General features: G+C 52.4%; 2 protein-coding genes across 2 annotated transcripts in view; one reads left to right on the top strand and one right to left on the bottom strand.

Moving 5' to 3' along the window:
* SYN3 (synapsin III) overlaps positions 1-26,135 on the top strand; it is a 365,786-nt gene that overhangs the window by 137,187 nt on the left and 202,464 nt on the right. The window lies entirely within an intron of this gene.
* TIMP3 (TIMP metallopeptidase inhibitor 3) overlaps positions 1-26,135 on the bottom strand; it is a 51,013-nt gene that overhangs the window by 11,909 nt on the left and 12,969 nt on the right. The gene's annotated exons all lie outside the window — the stretch shown is intronic.

Raw genomic sequence — 26,135 nt, 5'->3', positions numbered from 1 at the left:
TTGGACGGCCTCGCATTGCTCTCGTACCTGTGAGCCAACTAGAATAGATACTGTGTTTATCAGAGAGTTCAGATGAGAGACACTGGGGTGGGGAGGGAGGGTAGAAGAGGTAGGGAAGGCTGTCATCATTCGGGTTAGTTACTCCCAATGTTCACAATCGCCAGCCCTGTACATTCCCAGGCTGCACTCACCCCTGAGGAGTTCTGGACTCTGGTTTCACCAGAATCCCAAATCTACTCCACCTGTTAGAGCTTCTTGCCCTCCCTCCATTGCCCATCTGAGATTCCCCTGGTCTCCCAGACCTTTTCTCTTTCTAACAGGACCCCTTCCTGAGCCTCATCTGGGGCCCTCCCTTTGCCTGTAAGTTCACCATGTCCTGACATGTCTGCTCTGTTGCCATGCACCCCAGTCTCCCTTCATGCCCCAGCCAGCATCCTGAGGGGATCCTGGGTGCCCAGCACTCCGATGGCAAAGGATGCAGTAGCCTGTCGCTCGGCAAGGGTGTGGTGGGGGGCAGTGCTTGGGAGTGTGGACTCGGGAGCCAACTAAACTGTGTTAGTCCCAGCTCTGCTCTTTATGGCTATTATGACTGTGAGCAAGCAACTTTGTTTCTGGCTTCCAGTTTCCTCCTCTGTGAAACCGGGATACTAGTGGCACCAATCTCTTGAATTTGAAGGGATTAGGCAAGATAATACCTGTGAAACTCGTGGCACTGTGTCCTGGCTGTAGTACATAAATGTTAATATCACCACGATTATCATCACTGCCAAAAACGGAATGGACTGACCTCGAAAGGACTACAACCAGAAAAGCCGCTCCCATTTATTGCACGCCTACTAGGTGCAATAGTGCATCCCCACTGCCCCTCACAACCCCGACAAGGGGAGCACTGGCATCCACATTATACACATAAGGGTACTGACAGAGAAGTGAAGACACATCTTCTTTCTGAGCCTCAGTTTTCTCATCTGTAAAGGGGGTGTCACTCCACCCATGTCAGGGAATTGCGGTGACGATTAAACAAAAGGTCCTGTGAAACTTCTTACTGCGGCGCCTGGGAGAAAGAAGGTGCTCCGTAAACACTGAGTGATCGTGAATACGGAAATCATTAGGCAGGCCCAGTGTGACCGTGGCTGGGAGAGGGGCATTTACTACATGCAGTGGGGACAGGGAAGAGAGGGGCTGACTTTGAGAAGCTGGGCTTTCTCTTTTTTACTTCTTGTGACAAAAGAAGCTGCCTTCAAATGTTTGTAAAGCCGGCACACGGGAGGTAGGTCTCAAAGACAGAATTCGGAAATTGCATGAAGTCACATTCATTGGCTCAGCCAAAGAAAAAGTCATCTAGTGATAAGAACCAGTAAGAAAAGTTGGATGGGGGGGGCTGCCGTGGAGGCAAGGTCTCCATCAAGGGGGTCTGGATGCCAAGACCTTGACCGGAGTGGAATGGGTTTTTGCATGTACAGCGGCCACCTTTGAATCACAAGTTGAACACACACACACACACACACACCCCTGCCCATTCTGCCGGCTCCATTATCCTTCCCCATTTCGCATGTCCCACCGTGTCTCTCGGTTCCTCCACTCTAATCTCATAAAAGTTTATGAACCACCAGTTAGGAGAACAAACTTTGCCCCTCCGTTCAAAGATGGAAACCTATTTCTCTCTATTTACTGGGAACCAATTCCCCATCCCAACGGGATTCTGTCCTGTTCCTTCCCAGACGAGCCTGGATCCTACTTCCCCAGTCAGACCTGAAGTCAGGGCTCGGATGGATTAATGGCCCCTCCAGACCCTCCTGCCAGGGATGGATGGCAGCCACGTAGCGAAGGCGGCTCACACCGGGAGGCGGCGAGGGGCTGCTTCCAAGTCTGCTGGACAGACCAGAGGCTGGCGAGGTCCCGGGCCAGGCTCCCTCGAGCCTGTGCCTCTGCGTCCACTTCACAGCAGCATCCTCGGCTGGGAGCCGTCCTCCCAGGCGCCCGGGGACTGTTTCCTCCACGGTCACTCCCACAGGCAGGTGGTAACAGCTGAACTATCAAGCAGAAAGCCCATCCGCCAGGACTTTCCTATCGATTCTTCCTGAATTCCTTTGGCTTCCCCTTCTCCATCTTCATCGACACAGAAGGTAAACTAGGGAGTGAGCCCTTGCCTAGGGGGGGAAATAGCAGAAGGTCCTTTAAATAGCAACAGCTACTTTTCCTGGCTCCAAAATGGCTTAACTTCATTTAGACAAAATATGTCATAAGCAGACCTGTCCCATAAGGCTGGGTACCTCTGGAAGCTTCTGCGCACACAGTGAGCCAATTCCTCCCTCACTCCGAAATGGCCTGAGCTTGGAATCTTTTCACCGGAGAACGGTTCAGTGAAAAGGGAGGATGCTTTTTGTAGTCAGGAAGCCACATCTGAGTTTGCGTTCCACCATTACCGTGTGGCCTCAGGAAAACCCCAGTGTCCCCAGAGCTCTTTCCTCCTGAATCTCTCGGATTATCTTGGCCCGATGCCCCTCCAGTGGCTTACAAGTGATGTACTTATTACTAATGGAGCAGAAACACGGCCAGGGCCCTGGGTTCAAATCCTAGCACTGGCGCTGTGTGACCTTAGGGGAGTTACTAAACCTTTCTGTGCCTTCATTCCTAATCTCTAACACGGGAATGACGGTAACAATGCCTCATAAAGTTGCTGTGAGGGTTAAGTATAAGCACTGAGAACAGTGGGTGGCCTGACCCACATCCCATATGTCTTCTATCACTGTTATTAATATTGCCGCCACCACCGTGACTCCTATCGTTATTTGTCCATCCTGGAGCACCGTGAGGCTTCCAACATGCCCTGTAAACTGAGGCCTGGGGCTTCACCCTACGATGGGAAGACAGGCAGGCTCATCAAAATATTTTGGCCTTGCAAAATGTCAGGGAGAGATGGGGGCGCACACAGGAGCTGATCAGAGCAGAAGTGCCTGGAGCAAAGACACCTGTCCCGTCATCACCCGTGTGTAACCCAAGTGCAGACTCGCAGGACCCAACGAGATCCCAGGGCCACGGTCCAGAAAGACTGAGGCGGCCCTGTGTGGAGGCCACGCCAATGTTTTCCTTATAACAACAAAACCGCACTAAAATTAAACAACATTCTGCTCTCCTAAATAGGTTCGCAAAGTCCTTCCAAAGTCAAATCCCCGGCCGACTCCAAATGCGCCTGTTTGGTCTGTGAGTTTAATGCGTCTTTATTTGTTCCAGTTTCTCCTCTGCAATTCAAATGTGTGCTATTTTGTGCTTTCCGTTTGGCAACAAGGCCGCTCCCAAGGCACTCGCCGGCCCGGGGGGCCACAGCGGGCAGGGGAGACGTGGGCAGGTCACAGTGCTCCAACAACAGAAGACAGTGTCCGAACTGGGAGCTGGCGGCACCTCGATGTGGCGGCTGGACGCCAGCGTGGCAGATGGGCCGGCTGACACTGGGGTTTTCTTCACCCTACATGCTGGAGGGGGGCCCACACCGTCCACCCGCGGTCCCCCAGCACTAACCCAACACAGGTGCGAACTGGCTGGTGTCCGGGAAACCGGGTTGGGCGCCGTGGCGGGCGATGACAAGGAATCAGAGTCCCACCCCTGCCTCCACAGAGCGCAGTCTAGTGCAGGGGTGGGGGACCTTTTTTTCTGCCAAGGGCCATTTGGATATTTATAACATTATTTGCAGGCCATACAAAATTACCAACTTAAAAATTAGCTATGAGAAAAGCTCCAGGATTTACTGAATTTCGAGTCCCATCTGCGGTTGCCTTGGCAGGGCCAGGCCAAATGATTTCGCGGGCCGTGTGCATCCGGACGGTCCCCAGCCCTGGTCTAGTGGGAAGAAGCCAGTGTTTAAAAGTCCTTGCTAGAGGGCTGGGTGCCAAGGTGCCCTGCACTAGCCGCAGAAGGGGGACCAGGAGCAGCCCGAGTCTCAGTCTCGGAGCCTCTCCTACTCCCACGAAGGGAACCTGGGCTTCGGGGGAATGGAGCTCAGAAGAAAACAGAGCAAGGAGTGCTCTAACTTGAAAGTAGGTGAGAAGAAACTGACCGGGCTATGTGCGCTGAGAAAAAGGCAGTTTGAAACCCTGACGCTAAAACAGATGACACACCGCCACGTCGCTGACGGCGATTTCATGTAGATTCTTAAACGTGCTAATCACAGGAAGACAACCAGGGACTTGAAACGAGGAAGGAAGGAAGCCTGCAATCCAGCTTGTCTAATAGTCACCTCATGTTTACTTCCCTGTTGTCATCCTCACAGGATGGCAAAGGAAGAGTCCCTTTGGAGGCCGGAGTGCCCATGGCAAAGACAATAGGCAGGAGACCCCACAGCAGCGAGGCCCGCGGCCCCTCTGGCTCAGCCCGCTGCGCATGTCCCTGGGCCGCTGCACCCTGCGTTTTAGTCTGTCCAGGGAGGGCAGGGCCAGGCCCCCCTGCTCCTCCAGCTGCCCACCTGCTGCTTCACCGCCCTTGTGTTTCACTGCATCACATCAGTAAGTCTAGAGGAGAGGGAAGGAACCAGAAGACCCCGGCAACAACAGCTACTGCTTATTAAACCCCTCCTGTGGCCAGGCAGTGCGAGCATGTCATCTCCCTCTATCCTCACGGTGACCCTATGAGGTGGCTCTTGTCTCCGTTTTCCAACTACGGGAAAGAGGGTCGGGTACCCTGAGGGCAGTTTTGCATCCCAAGGGAAAAAAAATCAGTGGGTCCCCTAAGAAAGCAGACTCCCCAAAAACCTATCCATGGGCCTAGTACTGATTGCAAAATAGGTTATAATTGTTCTGCACCTCCCCACCCCCACTGTCAGCCCCGCTAAGGATCAGAAAGGGGGAAGGGCCCCCTGGTAAGCCCCCAATGACCCCCCCACACCTGGGCCTCCCGTGACCACCCCACCACCCTTTCTCAATCACTCACACACATGCATCCTCTATTAGTAATAAGAATCTGCAAGTAATCACCATTAGCAATATCACAGAATATCATCTGTTTAGCATACGATGCTCCCCATCAAGGGTTTCATGGAAGAGGGGAAAAAAAACCTTAGAAACCACAAAACCCCATGCTCCTTATGTTTCTCGCAACACTGGAGTCTGAGGTTAGACTGATGGATTAGAGGAGACAACGTATATGTAAAAAGACACTTTGTAACCCTGAAGCTAAAGCAGATGACACGCTGCCATGTTGCTGGTGGTGATTTCTTGTAGATTCGTAAACGTGCTAAGCGGAGGAAGACAGCCGGGGACGTGTCTTTTCTCTTCCCCTGAGATCTTCAGTCTCCACCTCCCGTGACCCTTTCCAAGGCCCTCCTCAGTTAGCCGCTGCCTCTTTGATGATGCCCACGGAACGACTGGCCTGCCCAACTGGGTCCTCTGTCCCCAGCCTGTCTGTGAACCGTAAAGCCCTCTACAAAGACTCAGAAGTTAAAAGATCAGTACAGGAGGCAGCCGATCAAGCTCACATCAATGTTTCTCTCTCTAAAATCAATAAAAACATATCCTTGGGTGAAGAGTAAAGAAAGATCAGCTCAAGAAAACCCCTGGAGATGTGGCCGTGATACAGTAGAGCACGTGGGACCTGGATGAAGTCACTGCCCTGTCACTGGGTGACCTTGGGCAAGTCACTTCCCATCCCAGTTCATGAACTGGGAGTGATGTTAACTAACCCCAGAGGGCTCCTGGGATGCCCTAAGCCCCATGCCCCCGCTCCGCCAACGCAGCGCTCGTCCAGGTCAACCACGACCTCCACGGGGCTCGGTCTGGCAGTGGCGGGCCCTCACCCTCCTCTTACACCCGGCCCGTGGCTGTCACGCCATCCATACAACTGGCAGCTCCCACATTTTTGTAGCCTCCAACCCAGAGCTCCCATGGCCTTCATTCATATATCCAAGAGTCTGCATCGCATCTACATTTACACCTGGAAGTTTAATACGACGTGTCAAACTCAGCCCATCCCAAGCTGAGCTCCGAGAATGGCCCTCACCCAGGCACACCTGGGCCTCCCGGGGCCTTCCCCATCTCAGGAAACGGCAGCCGCTCCACTCCGTCACCCCAACCTCCTCACTCGTCTCCCATCACCCCAAACACACCCCAGGGCCTTTGCCCTTGCAGTCTCTGTGCTCAGACCTCTTCCTTGAGCAGCCACACGGCTCCCTCCCTCAACTGTTTCAAATACCACCTGGCCAAGGGGGCCCTCCCCGATCCCCCCCACTGCTCCCACACCCCGCATTCCCTCCACTGGCCTTGCTGTGACGCTCCCTGGCACTCACCGCTCTCCGACATATTTCTATCCGCTTGTTTGCTCACTGAGTGGCTCTCCCCACTAAAATGGGCGGGTTCCCTGTTTTACTAACTGCTGTAGCCCGAGCCCCCAGAAGACAGGCTGGCACAGAGCAGGCCCCTGATACGTATTTGCTGAATGTGAAGCTAAAAGTGCCACACACGGAGGGTGATTTTTTAAAAATGATCCAGTCTTTCTGAGCTGTATTCAATCAGAAGGGGTTGATGGCAGTTCTCAGCTCAGAAGGTCAGATAAACATCTGTCCGGTCGTCATTTAGTGAGCATTGTGCTAGGCTTGCAGGGAGCGGGAGAGAAGTGAGGCCCTGGGGAACCCAGGAGCCGGAGTTTAGAGAGACAGGCTAGGAGACAGGTGAACTGCATCCAAGGATGGCACATCGGCATCATGAGCAATTACAGAGGACCAGGGCGCACAAAGTGGGGTGACGTCTCCCTGAGAGGAGGGGAGTCAGGAGCTGGATCAGACCTGGGGTAGGGGCCAAGGAAAGCAACTGGGGGTCAGGCAGAATCGCCAGGCTCGTAGAGAAGCAAAGCCAGGACAGACCCCCGCCTCTCTGGGCAGATGGCCCCGGAGAATGTGAGGGATACGGGAGGGCAGCCTGGGTGAGCGAACACTGCTCCTCAGAGAAATCTCACAGATAGGCTCCTCTGTGCCCAAGCCCGTCCCCTGAGAGCACTTCTCTTGTCAGTTTCAAAGGCCCGTTTTGTTGATGTCAGCGCCAGGGCCAGACAGTTTAAGGAGATGCTCTCGCAATCAAGATAGGGAGTCTCCAGTTCAAAGCCTGCCCTGACTAACTCTTTCCGCTAAGTGAAAATATTAATCTTGGTTTTATTTAAGCAGGGCTTTTTTGGCAAGAAATGAACCCCTGTGGCTAAAAATAAACCCAATACACACACACACACACTCAGGGAAATCTGGAGAGCAGCAAATCATTTCAACCCAAGTTTCCATCCCAGGGAAAGCTATTAAAGCCGAGAGGATATTAAAACCTCTCTCTGCACAGAGACTCTTGTTTCTCAGGGCCTGCCTTGTGTTCAGGGGTCCCCCAGGCAAGGCTGTCCCGGGGGTGGCAAAGAGGAAGGAGGGATCTGTGTGGGCTCCTAGCTCCCCCCACAGCTTGTCAGCGCTGTGGGTTTATGCTGGAGCCGTCCGGGGGCCCCGCTGATGTCTGTCGTATATGAAATGAAGGGGCTCAGAGAGGGGAGCAAAGGGGACTCAGGTCCAGAAAAGTCAAGTTGCCTGGAACTCTGAGATTATCCAGAAGAAGCGCAAGAAAAATTAGTATCTCACTCCTGCTTTCCTGTTTTAAGAGACGATCTCGATTTCCAACTATTAAAAGACAAAATTGAATACCACCTAGGCATATGCCTAGACTTGGGATTGACATATTTCATCTCCAGTCTAACCTCTTTAAAGGCATCTGCCCTCAACTTCTTCCTGCGGCCAAGGCCAACAGGGGAGAAAGATATGGATCATTTGGCCCAAAACAGGGCCAAAGTCCCAGAACTGGCTTGTTCTTGGACTCAGGGCTGACTTACCTGGGGAGTGAGGACTATCTCAGAAGGGAGATGGCGTTTCTGTGACCTGTGTTTCTAAGGGGCCAGTAAGGCAACTGCCCCAAAGCACAGGAAGTGCGAAAGGTGGTCCTTCCATAGCCCAGCTCATTCTCCCAGGAACAGATGGAGAAAGAGCCCCACCCCATCCCCACCTAAGCGTCCATTGGTTTCACGGCATCTACAGGATTATTCTGAAGAGCTCAGCAATGTAGACATGGCTCTCCAAAGCTGGGGCCCCACCTCAAGTCCTGCCACTCCAAAGCCTAGAGCACCCCCATTGCACCCCCCCTAACTCTACTCCAGGACCTGTGCTGTGATGCCCCTTGTCTTGGTGAGAATGGCTTGTTCCCCAGGCATCTGCCCACACATCTGTCTTCCCGGAAGACCCACCCAGCTGAAATGCCACCTCCTCCGGGAAGCCTTCTTCCTGGCCCAGGCCACATTGGTTCCTCCTGTCTTCTGCTTAGCTTCCTTTGTGCTATGTTCTACCTCAATGATTAGTTCTTTGGCCTGAGTTACTAGAGGGAAGGGACTGCCTCTGGGACCCTAGCACCTGGCACAGTACCTAGGATCTGGCAGGGGTTCTCAAAACATTGGCTGAATGAATGAATGAATGAATGAATGAATGAATGAAGCTACAGGAAGGAATCGAAGGTAATACGATAAAGGAAGGCAGAGCTGGTCTGATGTTTACACTCTTGGAGTCCTAGTTCCTAAGGGTCACCCAGAAAAGAAGAGGGGGGCAGGTAACTGTGTGATCTGAGAAGCTGAAATGGGGCCCCGAATACTAAAGATTCACATCCAAAGAGAAGTGAGTCACAGGGTCCAGCCACAGGAGGCCCCAGCTGACATGTCTCCGTGGAGGGGCAGCACAAACTCCACCCACAGGTGGGAAACCTAAGGCCCAGCATCGTAAAGGCGGTCAGGGGTGCAGCTGCCTTCTCCCCCCCACACACCCCACCCTCTTCCTCCCCTCCCCTCCCCTCCCCCTCTTCATGCTCTCCTCCCCCTCCTGTCATGGGTATTTGGAGTTACTTCATTCTTTCATTCACCATTCAGAAGCGCCTGAGTGACTGCATGCTGTAGGCAGATCCTGTGCTGTAACCTGGGGACTTAGCAGTCAGCAGGCAGACAAGGTCCCCACCTTCAAGAAGCTTATTTCTATCTTGTGAGACCAAAAGATAGGTGATTACAGTCCTGGGAGCTACAGGAGCATGCAGCGGACACACCCAGCCAAGACAGACAGTTTCTGTGATTTGGGGCCATTGACATTCCCCTCCTGACCACCTTTTGCAGAGCAAAAGCCTCAGCGATTCTAGTCATGGTTGGCGAACATTCTGGGGCAGTCACCTTACTGCTCTCTTAGAAACCCAGGGCACAGAAATGCCATCTCCCTCCTCACTCCCCAGGAAAGTCAGCCCTGAGGAGACATGGTGCTGGGGGAAGATGTTTGCCAAAGCTGGAGTCTGAGAAATCACCTAGAAGCAGACAAGAGAAAGGATGAAAAGGCATTCGGGTAGAGCAGGGAGCAGAGGCAGAGCCCTGGAGTTTGCAGAGCCTAGCCCAGCACAGTGACAGAAAGCAGGGTGTGTGACAAGAGACAGGCAAGGCAGAAGCCAAGGGGCAGGCAGGGATGCCCAGCTCTGAAGGCTGGCTCTTGCTCCAACATGTGACTGTCATTTCTCAGGTGGGTGTCCAAGGGCAATGATGGACATCACTTTACCCTTCCCCTTAGCCTTTAGGATAACATGTGCCCAAAGGGGTAGGTCCCCAAAGCACAGAGAAAGCCCTAAAAACAAGCCTGGGTTTTGCTTGCCCTGCTTTGCATCAGAACCCCCAGTGGACCCATTCCAGTGCCCATCCCACTTCCGATCTTCAAAGTAAGGTTTCACGAATCCCTGTCCTGCCCCACCCCCCGCCCTCCCTCCTCTCAAACCCTTTGATCTTTGGAGTGGTTTTGCCTTGGGTGTTTGGCTAACTCATCTCCAGGGCATCCCAGACCCAGGGTGCATGCCCACCTCTAGAAAGTTCCACCTCACCCAGGGTTCAGAGATGAGACCTGCTCACAGTCCCGTAGGCACACGGGCGAGGGGTGCTCAGAACACACACACACACCCCCGCCCCGAGTGAGTCCTCCAGCCCTCCCCAGGGACCCATGGGAAACTTTATCCCACACAAGAGGCCACCAGAAGGGCCGCCTGGTCTTCAACCACGGCGCCTTTGAAGCAGTGCCCAGAAGAATACAGTGCCGACGACGGTTCTCAGAACTCGCAGCTTTCGGGTCAGGTCACTCTGTGGGACCAGCACAGCTGGCAGCATCTCAGGAGCCGGCTACAGTATTTTGTTTTCTGCTAATTGGGATTTTGTGTGCGAGGAGAGCTGGGGGACTCAGGATTGGCCCAGGAGCTGGGCCGCTGTTCAGCCCAGGGTCCTCCCTCATTGGCACGCAGACCTGCAGATGCAGCTTTGCAGACAGCGACTGTTCCCAGAGTGCCCTGGGGTGGGTGCGAGACTCCGTTGTGGTTTAAAATCCAGCAGCGTCCTCTCTGTGTGCTGTGTCTGGGGTTATACAGCACAAGTGCCAAGAAGACCCTGCAGCGGGTATAACTCACCCTTTGGGTATCTTTTAAAATAGTCAAGACCTCCTCTCCTTGAGTTTCTGACTAGCCAGGAAGATTATGGACACCAAGTGGACACAGCGTGGAGGGTGCCATTGACCGCAGGTGCTCCCCTGCCCCAGCTCACTCAGAACCTCCCCACCAGCTGACAACCACGGTAGCCAGGGAGAGGGCACTCAGCCAGGGACAGGTGTGAGGAAAAACAAGGCCAGATTATAGATCATCAAGCGCCAGGACAGTCACACAAGGGACAGCTAAGGCAGAGAGTACAGAGGAACGGCTGCAGATTAAGATCCAAGTGCCTTTTAAGGAGGCCAACCTCTGGTTTAAAATAAATAGAAAGTAAAGAGTGCTAACTGCTGCCCTCTTTGGTCACAGTGGGTAATGGCAGGATTAGAAAGCCAATCCCGGGTCGTTTTGAACCACCTGCCCTGGCTGACTGATGGGGAGATGGTGTCAGCGTAAAGAGGAAAACCACCACCGACCCTTGAACACCTTCTGAATGCAGCCGACAGTGCCCGGGCCTCTCGTTCGTTCAGTAAATATGTCTTGAGTGGCTACTACACACCGGGCACTGCATGGGGTGGCAGAAACACAGTGAACACGACAGACACACCTCACAGATACCCAATCCTCAAAACGAACTTGAGAGATCGCGGCATGATTTCCATTGGGTAGATAAGGAACCCGCCAGAGGTCCCACGTGTGCCCTGCAGCAAAGCCTCTTCCGTCTCCTGTTGGACAGTTTCACAAATCTAAAGTCATCGGCCAACAAGCCAAATGCATCAGAAATGCAGAGGAAATTAAAATCCCCAAGGCCTCGTAGAAGCCACAGGCAGTGAGAACTCTGAGGTGGGGTTAACCGCCCCAAACAGAAGTCCAGCAATCAGCCTAAGGCCCCATGGTTTGGGGACAGGAAACACGAGCCTCAGGATCATGGTCATTGGGGGCAGTGGCCAACTCGCCGTAAGGATAAGAACACTGTTGTCATTGATTATAATGCTAATCATAATACAGTCGATAACACTGTGTGCCGTCATCTATCACTACCCACCTGAGCGGCTAAGTGCTTTACACGGATTGTCCCCCTGGAGCCTCCTTCGGACCCTACAAAGGAAGTGCTGTCGTTAGCCCCGTCTTCTAGAAACTGAGGCTCCTAGAGACTTTCTAAGTTACTTCCCCAAGGGAGGGTCATACCTCCCTTCCTGACGCACATTCTGACTGCATTTTACAGGCCACAGGCTCTAGGTTGTCTGGGACCTTCACAGCCACTCGGTGTGACTTCCTGGAATTTCTTCTACCGTCCCATGCCAGGGTCCATCTGGCGAGTAGGCAACCATCTCTGACCTGGGTCAGCCTGTTCCACATTGAACCAGTTTTTTTTCTGTACCCAAATTCTTCTATATCCTGCCTCCGGTGGCCTTCCTCAGCTAGCTGGCATCTTCAGCTTACCCAAAACAGGATAGTTGAAGAGCATGGTCGTGTTCCCTAAGTCATCTCCAGAATAAATGTTTTCACAGGTCCTGATGGCCCTCCGCCTTTGCCGCGGTTCTGAGGCCCCTCGTCATCTCCGGCTCACCGGCGGCCTTTAGCGCTCTGAGAACTGTGTTGCTGGGGGATGAATGCAGATTTCCCAGGGGTTGTTGCTCAGTGTACAAAGCTGAGAGAGACTTTGCCTTCCCCACTCTGGATCCTTTTACTGTTGGCATTACAGTCTAATACTTCACCACCCTCCATCATAAACCCCTACTGTTTTCAAAAGAGATTCTGTCTCCCATCATTGACATGATCTAGTAAAAAACTCTAGCTACTCCGCTAAATAATTACACTTATTTGGGTGTGAAAGTAAAGGAATTTGGGGTGAGGGAAAGGAAATCTTATTACATAGAAAGTACTGAGCAGTAGGAAGAGCCCTAGGCCATGGATTGGGAGCTGGATTCTCTTTCCGGTTCTTCCACTCATCTGCTGTGTGAATTAGACAAATCACTTCTCTCTTGGAGCTTTGGTTTTTTTACTGTGAAAAATGAACAGGTTGGACTGGATGTATTCTAGGGTCCCTTATGACCTAAGGGTCTAAGGTTATTTTACCTTCACTTTATTTTTCTACTCCATGCATTTCCCCTGGGTTCTCCTTTCTCTTTTTTGGTAATGGTCCAGGATGTAGTGTTCTCCCTGTTGGCTGAGTCTAGAATTACATCTCTAAAAAGTTGATCAAACTTGAGTAAGTCATTAGGATGCTTCCAGTGCCTCCTCTGGCCCTGTGCTAAGGTCTTTCTTGTCATCTGTCTGGATGACTTGAAGTCGCCAAGTAGAGGACAGCAGCAAGCACAGAACTGGCTCCTAAGTCACCCCACCTAGTCCATCAGCTCCACAATTTGAGTGGCTCTCACCAACCTATTTTCTTTATGAGCCCCTATCTTTGTTTTTTGCAATAACATCCTATTTTCCAGGCTGATAGACCAGCAAAGAGTTTAAACACATGTGGGATCATTTCAGTGGTTAAAGTGCATTATGGATGCACTGGACATTAACATCAGGTGGGGTCGGGTGGATCCTGACATTAATGCATGTGCCCGTATCTACTGACAGAAGAATTCTAGAGCACGCGGAGGAGAGGGCCTCTGCGTTAATCTCCCAGTTGTGCATTAATCCAAGGTAATAAAAATGCTTCCTGAACGACATCTCCAGGGGGGCTGTGCTCTCGTGACCTCACACGTACCAAGTGGGGACTATGCCACATCCTCTAAGATAAACTTCAGCCACCTTTGCCCTGATGGTTTGGTTTAACAGTAGCTAAGAGGGTGATCTACTAGACATGGAGATGCTCCAGCCACTCCAGTGTTCTCAGGAACCTCAGACTCACCCCTCCAGTTCCCATGTGAGCGGGACAGGGCACCATCCACCCCTTACTCATTTAATGGCTTATTTCAGGTGCTTCTTGAGCTCCCCAGGGAAAGCTGTTCGTCAAAAAGGGAGCTCTTTTCTCTTCTACACAACCTCAGGCCCGCACTCCCCCCGAAAGGCACACATGGAGGGATGAAGCCCAAGTGGCTACCTCGATCCCAACTTCAACCTCAGTCCAGCTTCAGCCACACTGCATCCCAGCCCAGGAGATTTCTATTTTTGAAACAGAAGGAATAGTCAGTATTTTTCATTCTGTCAATATTTTTACCTTCATCTCCTTCCTCCTCCCTTCTGCCTCCAAGCCTCTGGTTGGAAGGGGGGTGTTTTTTTCAAGGCTAAACAAAAATAAAACCCGGCTCGGCTGAGGCCAGCAGATCGTGATGTTCTTGGCCGGTTTTGCTTCACACCAGTAATGGCCGTCAGCAAGATCTACAGGAAACACCTTGCAAAATCCATGGGGAGAGGCAGGGGCCGCGGAGCAGTGACAGGCGGACACGCTCTGGTGCATGTGACCGGCTCGGAGACCGGGGCACAGGAAATGGCTGCGGGATCCCAGGCCTCCGAGGGGTGAACACAGCTGTGTGGGCCTTGCTCGCCTCTCTGGTGCTTTCCTTTAACCCGCATATCTGTTCCCAGCTGCCTGTGCGTGATCTGTGCTGAGGGGACCCAGTAAGTAAGGTCACAGGCAGAAAGGTCAAAGGCCCTTCCCGAGGGTCCTCTGTGCCAGGGTTTAGCGAAGCCACGTTTTCTGTGAAAGAGGGACGCAAGGCGCAGTGGTCAGGGATGAGAGGACTTGGGCACAGAGAACCTGGAGCTGAATCCCAGCTTCGACCTCGACAAGCTGCAGGCTCTTGGGCAAGTCATTTCACCCCCCATCCTTGGAAATGGAGACACTGTCGTCCCCGCCTCAGAGGCGGTTGTGAGGGTGAAGCGAGACGCTGAATGTAAGAAGCCGCGGGGATGACGATCGTTCCCAGGAGGCCCCCTTTCCCAAGGCAGCGAAGGGGCTGGGGGGCAGCAGGAGGAACAGTGCAGCCCCGGGGAGGCAGAAAGGCAAATGCAGAGTCCTCGCGGGCGCGCACGGGGCGTCGCGAGCACACAGCCCGCTGCCAGCGCTCGGCTGCCCCACTTACTCTGCTCGGGGCTCTGCAGTTTCAGGTCAGGCTGAAGCGACCGACGCTCGCTGGCATCAGCCCAAGTGGAGTGAACACCCGGAGCAGTGCGAGAGACGGGGGGTGTGGGAAGCAGTGCTGGTGTGCAAAGTGAGGCAGAGCGCCACAGAGTTGGCAGGCCTGCCCGGGCCAGGGTCAGCGGCCAGAGCCTGGCATTGTTCTGGCCGGAGCAGGGAACAGCCAGAAGCCAGCATTCTGTGGGGAAACCGCAGCAGAGGGAAGGCCAAACACAGGCCAATTAGGGTCTGATGGAAATCAGGGCCGTTTTTCACAAAACAGAAGCTGGGCAGCCCTGCTGTGGTGGGGGCATTGGCTAGAGGGAGCATCTAGCACCCATCAGTCCCCAGGTCAAGCAGCAAGCCTGCACATGGGTGCAGATGAAATGCCAAGGGCACCCTCACACCACCTCCCAGCCTCTGCTCTAGCGAGGTGCCAGGTGGGAGCCAGGTGGGCAAAGGCACATGTTTCCTTGCTCCATCCACTGCTTGGTGATAATTACTTGATGTTCTTTCAGCACCACTGGGACAGGAAGCTGGGGGCAATTCTTTGAGGCACTGGGCATGATCAAGAAAGGAAGGTTCAGATCAAAGAGGGCACCCGTTTTAACGGTCAACTCAGCTCACGCCTCCCTGGCTTAGAACTGGAGTCAGCAATGATGGGGGGCCTGCTGAGGAGTGCCGAGCTGGATTTAGCAGCTCCTTTTTTATCCATGCCCCCTCTTCTTCAGTGGTAGCACACTCTGGCAGGCAGAAACGGTGCCACTTTCAGTTGGTTCTTTGTGCCAAGTTCAAGTCCACTATAGGGAGCAAGGCGGTGGTCCCCTCCCATCCACAGGGCTATCTCTGGGGCAGTGGAGAGGTAAGGACTGGTTTGCCACAGAGATCCTTGTTTTTGTTCCCACCTTCCCCGTCATGGGGACCCCTGATACGATAGGAAGGGTGTGAATTTCTTTATGTGGCTGCCCCCCCCCCAGCTTGGCCAAAGGACCCTTCAGCCCCAGTACCACTCCCCTCTGCTGGCCCCAGCACTGAACCTGGGGAGGCTCACTCCAGAGTGCGGATGAGCCAAACACGTGGGCGTAACGCATGCGGGAGAGGGATGGACTGTCTCCCGGTAAGTCTGCAGGGGGTAGACAAGAACTCTCGGCTGAGCTGGGAAACAGCTCCAGCTACCTGGACCACTAACGCATGGGCTAGCCTTGGGCTAGTCAATTCCCATCCTGGGCCCATTTCCCCAGCTGGGAGGCGAAGAGGCTGAATAAAGGCCCTTGAGAGTCTCTGAGTTGTATTATCCCGCCTGTGGTCTAGAAAGCTCATCCAGAGGGGGAGGAAACTTCTTTCAGTTCTGTCCCTCCTTCCCGGGTGCGCACCACTGTGCAGTGGCTGGACTGCTGACCTCCTTCTGAGGCTTTCTCTAACCCGATAGCCGACAGATGGCAGAGTCTCCTGGGGCTCGTATCTCCGAAAGATCTGCTGCTTCTCATCAGCACGAAAGAATGTGGTCCTGAGAGGCTGTCTGCTCTCAAGTGGCCCTGTGAGAACTTTCTTTCTTGAGTTTTGCCCACTCTAGGCTGGAGGACAGGAGCTAAGTCCAGCATCCTGCTCACTCGCTGGGCAACCTGGAGCAAGACTCTCCACCCATCTGCGCCTCAATGTCCTCACCTAGAAAAAGGCATCTGCCCATGAATTTAACAAATATGGGAGTTTCAAGTATATTCTAAGCACTGAACAAGACATTTGAGGTTTCTACACTCTTGGTGCTAAATACTGTTGGAGGAGACTGACAGAGCAATAAACGTAATGTCAGGGGATAGAGAATGGGGGGGGGGGGGTATTTGAAAATGGGGCATGCAGAGAGGGTGACATTCGAGTTGAAACCTTCATGATGAACAGGAGCCAGCCAATGAAAATCTGGAGACAATGTGGTCCAGGGAAAGGGGACAGCAGGTTCAGAGGCTGTGAGATACAGACAGACTTGGAGCCCAGAGCATTAGAGGAAGAGCCAGAATCCCAGTGTGGCCACAACAGGGCAAGGCCAGGTCCCACAGAGCCTTCTAGAACTTGTCAAGGAGTTGGGAAGCCACTGGAAGGCTTTGAGCTGGACGCTGCCAAGATCTGAATGACATTTTAAAAAGGTCACTCTGACTGCTTTTTGGAGAATGGATGGGAGAGGGGGCTGGAGTGAAAGCAAAGGAAATAATAATAATAGTCACAGTCATACCCCTTCCCTGCCCACCTCCCAGGGTCACTGCAAGGTTCCCATGAGATTCGTGCTGACACCCAGCAAAGTCCAGAGGCTCAGGAGGAGGCATGTATCCCCACGTGTTTTAAAACCATTTTTACAAGTAGGAGCTTGCAGGTCTGGCACCGGCTCTTTGGAACCGCGTCCCGTGTGGATTTCAAGGAAACGGGGTTAGGCGGCAGGTTGTGCCCTGCCTGAGCTATGCAGCTGTCCAGGCCCAGATAAGTTCACATGTTTAAACCAGGAACTTTGCTCTCGGCCACGCCTGGCTCTGCTTGTGCTGCTGGTGCCGGACGGGGGTAAGCTAACACCCAGCAATGCAGGGAAGCTGACACCCATGCAGATTCGCTCTCTGGATTCTTGGCAAAAGCTCCTCTCTCCTGGCCTCACTGTCAGGACTGAGGAGGGAAGAGCAGGGGTGCTGGAGACTTGTGCACTTAGGGAGATTTTATTCCCCAGAGGCCCCTTGCAAAGAGCATGGTCATCCAAGCCCAGAACCCCAAGAGAAGGCACCCCAGTGCTCAGAGCAGCAGGGCTGGAAAGCAGCGTGGGTGCCAGCCCTCTGTTTTCTGCTGGGGTTCGCAGCACTGGCTTGGAAGCTGGGGGTCTGGATTCAAATCCCGTCTCTGCTTCTAGGTTTCCTCAAGAGGAGGTAAGCGAGGGATAGCAGCAGGAGCGTCTAAGGACTATCCTGGGGACCCCTGGGAGAGCAGACGTGAAAAGGCCTGGCTGAGCGCCTGCCTTCACGCACTCACTCACTCACGGTCCGCCCCCTTCAGGGTGACAAGATTTGGGCTGAATAGTGGACACCCTGGTGCGTAGTAAATGTTTGGGGAATCTGAAAACGCACCATACATTGTATCCCGACTAAAATGTAGTATTATTTTAAATGCCAGGAAGTCCACAGAAGATTATAATCAACAGGATGACCAGTGTCCAGGGCCCCCCACCACCCCACACCACCCCACCCCCACTCAGATATCAAAATCCACGGGTGCTTGAGTCCCCTTTGCAAAATGGCATAGTATTTGCATGTAACCCACACACATCCTCCCATATACTCTAAGTCATCTCTGGATTACTTACGACACCTAATGCGACAGAAACGCTGAGCAGTTGTTTATGCTACATCACTTAGGAAATAGTGACAAGAAGAAAGTCTGCCCATGCGCCACAGACACAACCATCCCAGGCCCAATTACATGGCACACATCCGCAAAAACATACATCTTTTCTTTTCTGAATATTTTCTATCGAGGTTGGTTGAATTTGCGGGTGCAGAACCCGCAGATACAGAGGGCCCACAGTACTGAATATTCAGTTTTTTTTAAAAATTAAGTGTTACTTCTCAGGACCGCCCCCCCTTGCCTGTCACCTGCACAGCAGGGACCCTGAAATTCCCCCTTAGGCCCCACAGCTGAAACGTAGCAGAAAGAGACAGAGGTGTCTGCTCTCCCTGCAGCTCCTGGTCCACGTGCTACCTGGATGTTTTCTGGGGCTTTCCCCATGCTTTTTATTTTCTTGTGTTATTTCTTTTTTTCTTTTCTTTTTTTTTAAATATATCTTTATTGATTTCAGAGAGAGGAAAGGAGAGGGAGAGTGAGAGATAGAAACATCAATGATGAGAGAGTCATTGATCAAGCCCGCAACCCAGGCCTGTGCCCTGACCAGAAATCAAACCCTGATCGCTTGGATCCTAGGTCAATTTCTTTTTTACACAAGTAACACAACTTTACTTAAGGGAAGTTAGGAGGAAAAAGAGAAACTATATGATAAAGTCCTGAACCCCCCGCTATAACTGTGCTCCATAGTCGTAGGTTAGCGTCAAGATCTTTCCCACGCTCGCGTGAGCCTGCGGATGTGTTTTGCCCCCAAAATAGAATCCTATAGAACATACTTGTAGGTGATCTTGTCTTTTTCAATCCTAATATGTCAGTTTATATAGCTCTGCCTCGTCCCTTTGAATAGCTGTATTGTTTTCAATCGCATAAATACACAGCAACTTGTTGGACATTTTATAAACAACTCTGTGATAAACATCCTTGTGTGTTCATGGTTGTGTATATATACACACATACTAACATAAATGTTTATATACATATATATATATACACACATACATACAGACATCTTTACAGACTTACCTGATTTTTTCCCTTTGGATCTAGAATGTATCACCGCTTTTTAAACCTATCGCTTTAATATCAATCGAATCCCAGTCAGCAGACCCTCCCCACTCATGAGCCAGCTACTCTGCGGACACTTGAGTCTTGCACTGAGCATAACTAAGGAAGCATGAAGCACAGTTTCTCAGGTCCTACAACTCACTCCTCCTTCCCCCATCCTCCCTCAGCCCCGCTGCCACCCCACCTAGGCCAGCTGGTGATCAAGCCCGAAAGGAATCCTGCTGGCCTGAGTCCTGGCCCTTCTCTGCCTTGTCGGACCCAGCCTGCAATTTCAAAGTTTTTACGAGGTCTGAGTACACATCCCAGGACAGGCAGGGTCAAGAGGAGCCCGATCTTCTATGTCATAAAGTCACGGGGGGAGGCCGCCTCCCCACCACGGTCCCTTGCTGCCTCTGCACGCCCGTCTGCTTACGAAAGCTCTGGGCGCGCAGGGCGCAGGGTCCGTGTACCGCGTGGGTAGGGACCGTCCTTTCGGTGCAAGAGTGAGTGCAAACTGCCTGCCCCTCTCCTGGCTCAGGATCAAAGGTATTTGCCTCAAACGCTGGTCCTGACTCAAAAGAACGACATCGAAAGGAGAGGAAACACACCAAAATAATTTTTGTGAAGTCAGCCATAAAAAGAACGCATTCAACTAACAAAAGTAACTTCCTTCTGTATGTATGCAGGAAATTTGCACCATACACACATGCCTCTAACCGGTCGGAACTCAGTGATTCTGCCTGGCATACACTTATGTCTATTTTCTTATAAACACACACACACACACACACACACACACACACACACACACCATTTTCAACATCTGGCCAGTTCCTCCCACCCCTGATCCCGAGTAAGCTTCAGCCAGGTATCCGCTGTCTCAGGTGCAGCTGGTCCCTGTTTGACTATGGGGCTCAAAGATAAGCATGTGATTTTCCTATGTTGTGTCCCCGCCTCCACACGCACACAAAACACCCCAGCTGCTCCACCTGGGGCTGCTCACCGCAGCAAGGGCGATCTGTCCCGATGCTGAAGGAGGACCTGCCTCAGATGGGGGTGTGGAGATGGCACCGTACCTTAGAGGGATCTAGGGCTCTCTGACTTTCTAAATGTGACCCTTTGCCTTTCCATGTGCTGACTTCCTAAGACGCCGCTCCCCTACTTTTATATCTGCAGGGGTCAAAGGTCTTCCCCCACAATTTCCATGTACCAGGGATTGTAGGGACACCCCGTTTCACAGGTATAGAGGTGGGGGCTCTGAAGTAAAGTGACTTGCCCAGGACAGTCCATGACTGAGAATTCTACTGTGATTGTCACCCAGGTCTTTCCACCCTGAGTGCAGGGATCCCTCCCACCCCCAAAGAGCCCACCAAGTCTCTCTGGTCTCAGCCAGTTACCCAGCTGCCTATCAGAACCCCGCATTCATAGCCCATGTTTCTCTTGGGAAAGCTTCTGCTTCCCTCCAATTGCTATTCCCACTGGTGTTCGCTCCCCCAGTCACAGGCCGCCCCCTCCAAGCCAGCCAGCTCTGTGCCAACCCAGAGCACCCTGGCTATTTCTGCCTGGGTCAGGGAGGGCCCGCAGCATTCTGGTCTCTCTTTGGCAAACCCCCAGGTGCAAATCTGGCTCCTCTATTTGGAAGGGAAGCAGAGGAAAACCACTCCACCCATAGCCCCCAACGGGAACACCCCTCCCTGCGTCCCTGGGGCAAGTCCCAGCAGGTTCCACTCACTGAGGTCCCTCAGACACAGGAAATCAGCTCAGGTCCTCAGAAGCAGGGTGCAGGGGGAGCAGTGGCTGCCAGGAGCCCATCCTAGGGTGGAGGCGTCCCCTTGCCCCCAGGAGCCAAAGGTGAGCACCCAGGAAAGAAGCAGACCACTGCTGCCTTTCCGCCACGAGTGCTCTGGTCCCAAATCCAGGGGAGCTGCTGAGTCCTCACTTTCCCACCATTGTTTTTATATCTGATTATAAAAATAATGTGTCACCATTGTGAAATTTCATTTTCCAGAAAATACTGGTTAAAATTAAAATCGCTCTAAATCCCACAAATCAGACATAACTAGTGCTGATATTTTGGTATATAGACATTCAGACATTCCTCTAAGCGTCTATATATATTATTATTATTTTTTAAACAAACGGGTTTCTGTTACTCAAAAGTACATCAATGGAATGAGTATCCTGTCATTCGATAGAGACTACCTCAAGCTATTATATGGCTACCCAGTAGCCCACTGTAACTAAACCACAATGTAAGCAATCTATTCATGACAAGCATTTAGATCAATCCCTTTGGGCTGTATAATTATAAATGATACAGCTGTGGACCCCATTGCTTATTTCCTTGAACTGGGTTTCTAGAAATGAGGCTGCTGGTTAAAGTGTGCAGTTTTGAAGCTCTGATTCTTAGGGCCAGACTGTCTTCAAAGAGGCCACCGTAATTGCTTTCCCGTCAGCAGCCTGTAAGGTGACAGACCAGCTCCATGAGGATGGGAATACAGGTGTCATGACCCCGCACCAGTCCAGGCGCACTACCTGGAAATCCCCAAAGGCACCAGCTCACAGCAAACTAGCAGCTGGCAGGTGGGGAAAGAGCAGATGGGAGGGGCCCCTGCTGCTCCCAGAGTAACCAGAGGCAGGCAGAGTGAGCAGGTGACAGCTGGGGGCCACATGAGGCTCCGTGTCTCCCAAAAGTGTCCCTCCTGAGTGAAGCATACAAGAGGAGCTACATGGGGTAGTGATCCATGCCCGGACCAGGAACACAATCCCTAGAAGGTGCCTGTCCCACTCCCCAGCAAACTGTGTGACTTGGGGAAAGGGCTTCACCTCTCTGGGCCTCTGTTTTTCCATCTGTCTGACATTCTTAATTCTTTGATCTCAGAACCAGCCTTAGACCAGGAGACAGATCTCCACCATCTTCCCTCCATTCACCTTTCTTTGGTCTCTCTAGTGTATCCATTTTTATAAACTACCTTCATGAAGAGCCAAGCCAACCTTTTTGGCTTCTGTTTTCATTCACACTGCACTGGTCCATCTTCGTGATTAGCAAGAGAGAGAGTGGGCCTCACTGGAAAATAAAAAGCTCACTCTTCACATTCAGCTTCAGTTCTGCATATGCTGAGAGCCCTGGGGTTGTTGGCATATCTCACCCATCTTTCCATCAGTCCTGGACTAGAAATCGGGTCTTTCCCATTTGCCGAGGGGAAACCGAGGCTCGGAATTCACAACATTTTAGTGAGCCTCACCCCTGGTTCATCTCCATCTCTTTCCAAGAGCCTCCACTGTCTCGCCAACCAGCCCTAACAGAAGGTTCCTCCTGCTCAGAAATATGAACATCTCCAGTGCAGGGCTGAGAGGTAGAAAAGCATGAAGTCACCAATTTCTCCGATTGGTCATGCTTGGCTCAGGCACCTTGAAGCCAATTAGCATGTTTCTCCCTAACTTTTATTATCTATAAAATAAGCAACGAGAGAACTAATTAGCAGTGCCTGGTGAAGCCTCCCTGGCCTCTGTCATTCATACAGTACTTCCTGTCCGTAAGCAAGCAGTAAGTTTCCTCTCCTCCGTGCAAGAAACAACATCTACAGACCTGGATTACAAATAGGTGTGAGGGAGCTTCTGCAATCCTCTGCCCCAGAGCACGCCCCAAACCCCCAAATCCTCCCCTGCAGTCCCAGGTGCTTCCTGGCGCCTGCGGGGAACCAGATCCTTGGGCTAAAACTCGAATTTTCTGGGGCCTCACCAGGCATGTTGCAAAATCAAGATGTTCCAATGAAATGCAAGGGAAAATGTGAGGCTGACTCTAAGACTGCCCCTCATCCTAAAAGTAAATGAGGTAAAAAAAAACTGCCAATAAGCTGGGTGCCCATTGTCCCCTGGCTCAGGGGCTTCAGTAGAATGAGTGGGCAGGCAGAGAAGGGTCACACACACACACACACACAGTAGAGGAAGGCGGGAATGCCCGGGAATGACCTGTGGTCATGCCCAAAGGGAATGACAATGGCCTTGGGCCAGAGCCAACCTTGGAGAGGGCCTAACCAAGCAAGAGGCCTGACTCACTGCCCTTGCTGAGCCAGGAGCGACACTTACACTGCACCTTCGTGGGAATCAGAAAAAGGCAGCCCCTCTAGGTGTCCGCAGCCTGCACCACATACCACTTTTTTTTTTAATACCTCCAAGTCCCAATGCTCTCAGGCTCCAGAAAACCCAACAACAACAAGCTGATGGGTGTCTGAGGAAGCCATGAGGTAGGATGGGAACCACGGAAAACAATCATGGTTGCAGGCACTTCCATGGGCCATGGCAGAACAGGAAGTCAGGCAGTGAGTGGGGTACACAGAAGTTCAAACACCAGCTACTCCAGATCCCCCCTTTGTTTTCTGAACCTTTAAAAACAAAAGATGTGGTGGGAAAGGGGGCCCTTGAGTGCGCTTCCTGCAGGTCCTCAGTCATCCAAGCTGGGAGGTCGAGAAGGGAGAGTAGACCCATGGCCAGTGCCTCTTTGTGGCCTAAGCACCTCACATAGTAGATGCTCAATAAATCTTTGTTCAGGGAATGGATGTGTCCCTAGCAGATGCATTCATGGGAACTTTACAGAGTCACGAAAACCATCTACCCAGCTGGGAGGGAGACACCCAGACTGTGACTGAGGCCCATGCCTGATAGTCTTGATGAATGACATGGCTAGCGGTTAGGAAAGAGGGTAGAAATGGAGACACAGCCTCCCCCATGGGACCAGACTGGGCTTGGGAAGGAGGCCACAGGTCCTGCGGACGTGGCACCCGCCCTCTGAGTATCCTGAGATGCCTTCTCTCTCAGCTCTTGCAGGCCTGTGGCCCTGGGATCGCAGCTGGGCAACAGGCAGCTCCCCGAAGGCGGAACCCAGCACCAGCCCAACAGAGGCCAGGCCTCCTCAAACCACCATGGACTGTTTCCTCTCACTGCCTCAGTCCCTAGTGGAAAAAACAAGAAAACAAAATTCCCTTGAGCAATCTGAAACCCTGTGACCCCCGGGGCCAAGTGGCAGGCTCTAGCTCCCCGTGTCCTTCCACTTGCCCTGGCTCGCCCATACTTAGGCCCGCAGGCCAGCCTCGGGGGTATTTATAGCTGTGTCAGATGAGATGGAAGCAGGAAATAGGAAATCGTAGGAGGGGGCAAGGAGCAGTGGCAGGGGCCCGAGTGACGAGTGACTCCGAGGCTTGGCATCCCCGGGACAGGGAGCCGTTCCCCAGCGCACATTCCTGCTGGCGTCCGAGCCCTACCTGCCGCTCTGCTCCCCAGCCGCCTGTCCTCCGCCCGGGTGGCGCCTTTTCCCCAGTCTACCCACAGGCACAGGGCTTTTGACTGGAGTTAAGGTGCAGGAGCTGGGGACCAGGCAGCAGGCCCCGCCTTTCACCACCAGCACCACCCGACACCCCACTTCTCTTTCTTTCCCTCTCATTTCAATACTCTGAAAGCCAGTCACGGTGGTCAGTGCTTAGGACCAAGACTTCTCATTAACAGCATCAACATCAAGGGCCCTCAAAGAGGCCCAGGTGACTCACCTACAGTCACACAGATAAAGGGAGCAGAGCCTGGGGCCCTATGCCCTGGGGCCCTGGCCTTTCTCTACACCCCCACACTGCACCCCAGGACCCTGGCTAGCCTAAGTTCTTCAGGTACAAATGTGAACATACCGTGCACACTGCACAGGCTGGGGGTGTCCATCCTCGCTCTGCCCAGAGCCCTGAACTGGGAGATGGAATCCCAAGGGCCACCTCCCATCTTGTTGGACTGAGACAGGATACCCAGGCCATTCATTCACCAAACATTCCTAGAAACCGCTGAATTCCTAGCAGCCCGCTGACTTTCCATTTTGCTCTGTTAGGTCATTCTTCGTTTTTGTTTTCGTTTTTAACACCATCACTAACTCGGTGATTCCCTAGACAAGTGTTCTGAAGGGGGGAGGGTTATAGATGGCCTTTTGGAAGGTCTCTGAACCACTGGGAATCTGTATGTGGAGCTTTAAATCAGATTCTCAAAGGCTCTAGTTCATGAAATGCTCAAGATGCCCATCTAAGAGAAGAATAGATTAGAGAGGTGAGAGCTCAGGCTATGCACGCGGGGACCAGAGGTGGGGACACACAGGTATGTCCCCTCTGCTGCTCATTACCTTCTCCAAGAGAGGAAGACAGTAAAAGGCTTTCCTACACGTATTGGCTAAAAAACAAAAACAAAAAAAACACAACACATTTCTTAGAACTGGTGTTCGGAGGACCACACCCCGAGGAACGTGGCTTGCAGCTTTCCCACGGATGCACAAGGACACTTTCCCTGCCGCTGTCCTCACAGCTCACCTGATGAATTACAGGAGTGGACAACGCTGAGTTTCTGCCAGGAAGGCAGCCTCCCTTCTGAGCCAGACTATGAGGTGGCCTTCAGTAAGGACCCAGGAGCATGGAGGATGGATCGAGGACTGGTGGCAAATTTGGAGATTCCAAACCTAAGGCGCCAAGGGACTGGAATCTACGAAGAGCTCTGGGAGCACCAAGTGTGGAAATAGCACAAAGGGAAGTTATTCCCATCTTTCTAGCTTGGCGGGTTAGCAGGCAACAAGCCAGAAACGAGGGGGGAGCAAACTGAACATTTCTTCCCCTGGCATTAGAACTGCCTGCTGTTCTCCTGGCCAAAAATAAAGGCACTGGCCTTGAGACAGCGGAAGTTGAGAAGTGAAGGCAACAGGGGGCTTCGTCCTGCAGGAAGGCGCAAATAACCTCAGTCTAAAGTGTTGGGGTTTTTTTTTTTATACAGAGCATAGAGTCTCACTGGCTAAGGGTTCCCTCCAATGACCCATGTACAATTCACCCACATTTATTGAGCACCTACTACGTGGGAGGGCCTGTGGTCAGGAATATCCCTTAATTTCCAGGCAGCAAGGCTATTCTTAGTTTTCTGGTGTCTATTTAAAGAGTGATAATCCTCTCAGCCTCCCCCGCCCCCCTTCCCCTGCAATTAGACACATACCAGGTTCCAACCTGGTCCAGTGATCTCGCCCCACTGGGAAGGCAGAGTGGACAAGTGTTCTTCCCACCCTCCTCCACGGGGCCAAAATTTCGGCCTTCACAGGCTAGGGTATCCAGGGAATCGGCCAAGCCAGAGGACATGTGCCTGCTTTGCTTGGGCATGTGCTGGAGTCC

The sequence above is a fragment of the Miniopterus schreibersii genome (genome assembly GCF_964146895.1).
Source record: "Miniopterus schreibersii genome assembly, chromosome: 2".
Lineage (NCBI taxonomy): Eukaryota > Metazoa > Chordata > Mammalia > Chiroptera > Miniopteridae > Miniopterus > Miniopterus schreibersii.
This window is presented reverse-complemented; position numbering and strand designations above follow the sequence as displayed.